Genomic DNA, 6,361 nt, shown 5'->3' with positions numbered 1-6,361 from the left:
CCAGTTACGGGTCGTCAGGGCACCAGTGAACCGGACACCCAGCTCCCCGGGATCGCTGGACTGACCTTGGCACTCGGCTGGTTGGCGTTGGTATCGGAAGAACCTCCTTCGCCGGGGCTCTGTTAGATTCCCCGTTGGCACGAGGCCGAGTAGATTGTGAAGAATGAGCTGCTAAAGTCGCCGAGACACCAGTCACTTCAAGGTGAAGGCTGGGTACACCGGCGATAGTATGAAGGAGTGGTGCTGAACAGCACAACAGGCCGACTTTTCCGAAGTAAAGCATATTGGTAGTACCGGAGAAGTTTAGGCATAGACACGAATAGGATGGAAAGATGGAAAATTCGAATGGTAGAATCCATGAAGTAGACAGTTATCTTGCGGTCCGAGGGGAAGCAAGGTAACAAAACAAGTAAAGGAGCTTTTTCCCTCAGTCGAGGGTTTTTCCTCCCACCACGTTGGAAGCAAATTTCCATAGAAGCAAGATTACCTAATTGTGGAAGGTAACTTAGCAGGCGTGATCCCCAGAGCCCAATCCCCCTAGCAGGCCGCAAGGGGAGATGGTGAATTTTTCCAAGCAGTTTTGCGAGGAAGTGCAGACAAAAGTGTCATAACTCAATAAAAAAAAAAAAAACACACACACACACACACACACACACACACACACACACACACACACACACGCACACACGGACAGACAGACATTTGTTCAGCTCATCGAGCTGAGTTGAATGGTATTTAACACCTGGGTGGTGCGGATAGAATCGATTTGGTTGTCAAACTGAAGCCAAAATTTTCTATTGTGCCGGAGCCAAACATTGAAGATTGTGGTTATGTTCGTTTCTGATCTAATATTGAGAAGTATTGTTATTATTTGGGGAAAAAATAAAAATAAACTTTGTTTGAGTTTTGTATTCTTTGTAACTAATACTCTCTCATTATATTTCGAGTGGAAAATTAGTAGGAATGCAACTAGAAAGCACTCGTGACGAATTTTCACGAGATTCAGAAGCTGATTGGAGCATGAATGTATGTAAACAATTGTAAAGTCATGTAGAGTCTAGCGCATTTGTGCGCCCTCATGCAGCGTGGAAAGAGAAATTCGAAGAGCGGGAAATGTTTGACAGCCAAGTAACTGCAAAATAATTTTGTTTATGGGAGTGATTTCAAAATATCCCTCTACTCGCTTGAGCGCAGAAAAGCGGCTCTATCCGCAGCACCCAGTTTAACACTATGGGTCTCCGGTATTTCTATCAAAAGTTCGAATTTGGAGTGAAATAATAGCCTTTCGATACAACTTAGGCTGTGAACCATTCCACCGATTCGTTTAACTTTTAGTTAAAATTTGACACTTCGATGGTTATTTTCCCATCGTGGTTAAAATTTTACTCCGAAGCCGACCCATTTGAGTTTTGACAGATTGATAGTTATTCGGAACGAAATGGATTTGGCGCCAATTTTCTCGCGAACAAAGTTTAACTATCGAACTGTCAAATCTAACCATGCTCCGGAGCAGGGTTATTTTTAACCACGGCGAAATAACCATCGAACTGTCAAATTTTAACTAAAAGTTAAACGAATCGGTGGAATGGTTCACAGCCTTAGTTAAGTACAGGATTTCGCTAATTCGGAATTTTCCAGATTAAAAAACATCAACACCCATTTACTGTCAAACAACGCATCAATTAGTTTGACAAATAAAACTTCGGAAGAAAGTTCGGTTCGGAAGTCTTGACTTCCGAATTCAAACTTGGTGCTACGCCGATAATACATTTGTCGGATCAGCAGGGGTATACATACTGTATGTAGAGATGTCAAAAATTAATCGATTACTTCGATTAATCGATTCATCGTTGTGATAATCGATTAATTTTGAATCGATTACTACCCAACGATTAATCGATTCAATAATCGATAGGAATCGAGAGTAATCGATTAGTTACTAATCGATTAATCAGGATTTTACGACATCATAAGGATGTCGCTAATTAATTAATTATTTCGATGAATCGATTAATCGTTGGGATAATCGATTAATTTTGAATCGATTAATATACAACAATTAATCGATTCAATAATCGACAAGAATCGAGAGTAATCGATTAGTTACTAATCGATTAATCGTGATTTTACGACATCTCTAACTGTATGTACTTTAAATTAGGAAGCGAGGTCCAGATTGGCGCTTTGAAGTTGCATGAAGAAGAAGAAGCAAAAAGATGATAATCGAAAAAATCTCCACGGGAAAGCATACGAGGAAGTTAAGAGTTTTAAAAACTTCTTCGTATGGTTTCCCGTGGAGATTTTCGATTTCATCTTTCTGCTTCTTCTTCTTCATGCAACATCAAAGCGCCAATAAGCGAGGGGATACTGTACTTTTTTTCTACACGGTTAGAAAAAAGTACCTAATATTAGGTACTTTTCACTCAAATCGGGGGTTCAGAGTAAAAACAACTATTTTGTAGACTACGCTCTGTTTTTAAAACTACCATGAAATTTCTGTAAATGTTTGGTATCAGAGAAATTCACATCGGAATGGTAGTTTCGACTGCAGTATTATTTAAAATATTTCATAATAATTTTAAGAATTACAAGATTACAATAGAGTCCTATAAGAAGAGTAACGTCATGTGCCACGTTTGACAGGTCTCCTGCTCGTTTGGAACGCGCATTTGTATGGAACTGACAGACGATTCTGTTCCAATTCTGACACTTGACGACACTGTTATTATAGTCACTGTAGATTACAAGATTTTTTTTTTGAAAATGGTTCATTGCACGAGATTAGAAATTTAGTAAACATCAAAAATAATACCTTTTCCGGGATCAATCCGAGAAAAACATTTATTATCATTAACAATCAAACAAATATATGTACAATGTAGATAATCAAAAGTCTAAACCGGCGCTCTAAATTATTTTCAAATACATATCATTTTGAAATTTTTAAAATTATTTACAGAATTGCATCCCATATCTCGCTGTGGAAATTTTTCCGTGATTCTACTTTTTCTTTTTTGACATTTCTCCTGCGTATTAATACGCAGACAAATTTTGTCATATCGGCACCAACATTTCAAAAGGGCGAAACTGCTTTTGTAAACAAAAGCTTCTCATGTCGATAGTGAGCTAATTTGTGCCCACCGATGCAATCCAGCGCCGTTGAATGAAAGAAGAGGATTCGCTGCTTCTATCAGTGGTGTTGGATTGCGCGGGTGGGCTCAAATTAGCCCACTATCAACGGTCATATACTAACTATGTAAGCAATTATGCGGGGAGGGGGGTCTGTCATTTTCTTACGCTCCAAATAAACAAAAAAATATTTGCATGGGAAAAATCTTTCATGGGGAAGGGGGTTCAAAAAACCCGGAAAATATGCTTACGTAATTAGTGTACGACCCCCAGGGTGGTGGTGCGGTGGTTTACCGCAAAAAAAAATGGAGCTGCATACGGGCCAATGACTGTATAGGTATAGATACTAAAGTCAAGAGGAAAACAAATACAAGCGCATTGATGGATGATGGAAAATGCAAACAAAAATGATGACCGTTTTAAATAATAAATCTGAACACTTTTTTATATTTTCCTTCATACACTAATACGCTTGCATTTGGTCTTCTTTCTTACCTTAATATCTAATTCATTGGGCCGATTGGGCCGCCACGAAACCTGTCATAAAATGTCATAAAATTTAATGTTCTCAAAGTGGCTGCGTTCATTATTTTCAGTCACATGCACACTATTATACACTTCTGTCAAAATACGAGAAAAGAAGAAAAACCAAAACAACATTTTCAAGGCAGGCCGCAGCAGATGAGGAAATTCGAACTTCGAGGGCAGTTTTTATTCGATTTTCTCGATTTTTATTACTTTCTTCCCGGTACCTAAAAGTGTAAAAATGCACCAGCTGAAGCTTTGAGTTTTGTGACCTATCGGTAAGTTGAACTGATATCAGGAATAATTGTTTCCAAAGTATTCCGTATTGGATTTTGTGAAAAATATTTTCCAGTCACACATAACATAAATAGTCAATAATAAAAGATTTTCCGCAGGATATTACGGCTAACAAGGCAGATCATTGTAGAGATGCAGACTTTTCGAATGGTGAATCGCGTGATTGGCCGCATATTTTCGGAGATCCTCAAAAAATCGATAGTACTATGGTCGACTGGAGGCAGCTTCCAGTCGCGTGTAGATGGTACAGAAAGTAGAAAAATGTTTATATTTCTGATTCCTTCAAGGCTAATAATGGGTGCAAATCCATGCTTCCGGAGATGAGGGAAATAACAACCGACAGAAACATGCATGTACGAAAGAATTTCAGGTTCAATTCGTGTACTAGTGCTGCGACCAATCGTATGAAACCCTTTGCCAATAAGTGTAAACCTGCGAAAGTTGCTATTAAATTTGTCATGAATACAAGTTTCCATAATATGTAGAATGCGTCCTATTTTATTACAATATTACGTCTGGAAATCCTAATGTGACACCACAAAGTTTTCGAAACATATCTCCAATTGTGCATAATCCTGAAATATGAGAAAATCTGAAAATTTCTAGGAATTCACTGGAGGATTTTCCTAAAATCCTAGAAGGAATTTTCAGAGTTCCTCGGAAATATGTGAATTCCTACGAATAATTGAGGGTTTTTGTCCTAGATGAACTTCAAGAACTCCACCATCCCTGCTGTAATATCGGATTCATACCTAGGTAATTTTTTTTTAAATTCAAATTTATCGTGTTTTCATACTGAATACTTGCTCGCTTGATTCCATAAACTATGAAACTATTAATACTGTGCGCAGTTTTTTAATTCAAATATCGGCATAGGACTGTTTATGATCCTCAAATAACGGAAACCGTGGTCATTTTTAAGCATTATCGTTTAGTTGAAAGTTTTGAACGCCTAGTTCGACAGTTAGTTCACGAGCTTAATCTATATACTACTTTAATATATACTACTGAACCAATCGGCTCGAAAATTCGTATGTAGAAGTTTTTGGGTCCGGGGAAAGTTTTTAAGATTATTCGAGACTCCTCCCATACAAATGGAACACCAATTTCTTCATAACTCGAGAATTAATCAATCAGAATCAAATCTGCAATGTGGAGGTTTTGGAAGGGAAGATATGTTTCTGTGGTGGTTGGAAACCCCTTCCCCTTCTGGAAAGAAGGGCTCCCATCATCAACTTTAGGCGAAACGAAGTTTGTCGGGTCTGCTAGTATGTAATATTTTCAAAGTTGCCGATCTCCTCAAAATTGGTTGGGTGGTCAAAACCATTAACATGCAAATGAGTTTAGTACCTACTAGGATTGGATAGTTTCAAGTCTTTAAAAGTTGCCGACTTCTACAAAGATGTTCGGGTCAAAATTTTACCACAGAGGGCAGTTTATTTTGGTATTCAAGCGCTACGCCGCATTAAGGCTCCAGGAATTTACTGTTGGGTTGAGTATCTGCAAGTCTAATATTTTCAATGTTGCTGTACACTACATGTTGTTTAAGTTGTCAAAACCATTAAGCGGAGTATATGTAGTTTGGCGTTCAAGAGATAGACGACGTATTGTTTCAGAAATTGACTGTTGGATATCGAAACCGCACAATTTCGCGTTACGTAATTGGTTACCAGCATTGGCGTAACTACCTCCGATGCCTAGGGGGGGCTATAGGCCCTTTATATTTTTTATCGATATTGACCCTCTTTTTGAAAATTCTCGAACATTTTAACATCTCATCATCGGTTATCAGTTATCAGCGGTAATGTGACAAATGCAGTCCAACCACCTGAGGCAATTGCGGATCCACCACACTCATTCATATTATTCTCTTTTCTCAAGCACGTGCACGTGTGCACGTGTGAGCAACAACTCACAGTCTATGTTTAATTGCGCTCGACTAGCGTCAGGCAGAATCTTCCAAGAATCTGATGAGAATCCTTTAGTGATCCTGACTGGAATGTTCCAGGGACTCCGACGGGAATCTCTAGATATTTCGACATGAATCCTTCAAGAATACCGATGGGAGGGAATCCACCAGAGATTTCGGAGGGAAAGTTTCAGGAATTCCAACGGAAAAATTTCAAGGATTCCGACGAGAATGTACCAGGGATCCTTCACCCTCCAGGAATTTCAACGGGAATATTTCAGGAATTTGAAGGGGAATATTCCAGGGATTTCGTCGAAAACCCTCCAGGAATTCCAATATGATGGTTCCAGGTATTTTATGAGCAATGTTCCAGGGATGAAGACGCATATCGTCGAAGGATTCCGAAGCAATCCGTCGAAGGACTTCGAAGCAAACCGTCGAGCGACTCCGAATCAATCCTTCAGTTATTTCGAAAATAATCCTCCAGCGATCCCGAAGGGA

The 6,361-nt window shown here is 39.0% G+C and overlaps 1 long non-coding RNA gene across 1 annotated transcript; it reads left to right on the top strand.

Moving 5' to 3' along the window:
* The first annotated feature begins 3,715 nt into the window (after positions 1-3,715).
* On the top strand, positions 3,716-4,438 carry LOC134202283 (uncharacterized). Its single transcript, XR_009977198.1, has 2 exons — positions 3,716-3,932; positions 4,050-4,438. It is a non-coding gene; the product is annotated as an uncharacterized LOC134202283 (long non-coding RNA).
* Positions 4,439-6,361: the final 1,923 nt, after the last annotated feature.

This window comes from Armigeres subalbatus, unplaced genomic scaffold, assembly GCF_024139115.2.
Source record: "Armigeres subalbatus isolate Guangzhou_Male unplaced genomic scaffold, GZ_Asu_2 Contig113, whole genome shotgun sequence".
Classification (NCBI taxonomy): Eukaryota; Metazoa; Arthropoda; class Insecta; order Diptera; family Culicidae; genus Armigeres; species Armigeres subalbatus.
Note: the sequence above shows the minus strand (reverse complement) of the source record. Positions and strands in the feature narration are given on the sequence as shown.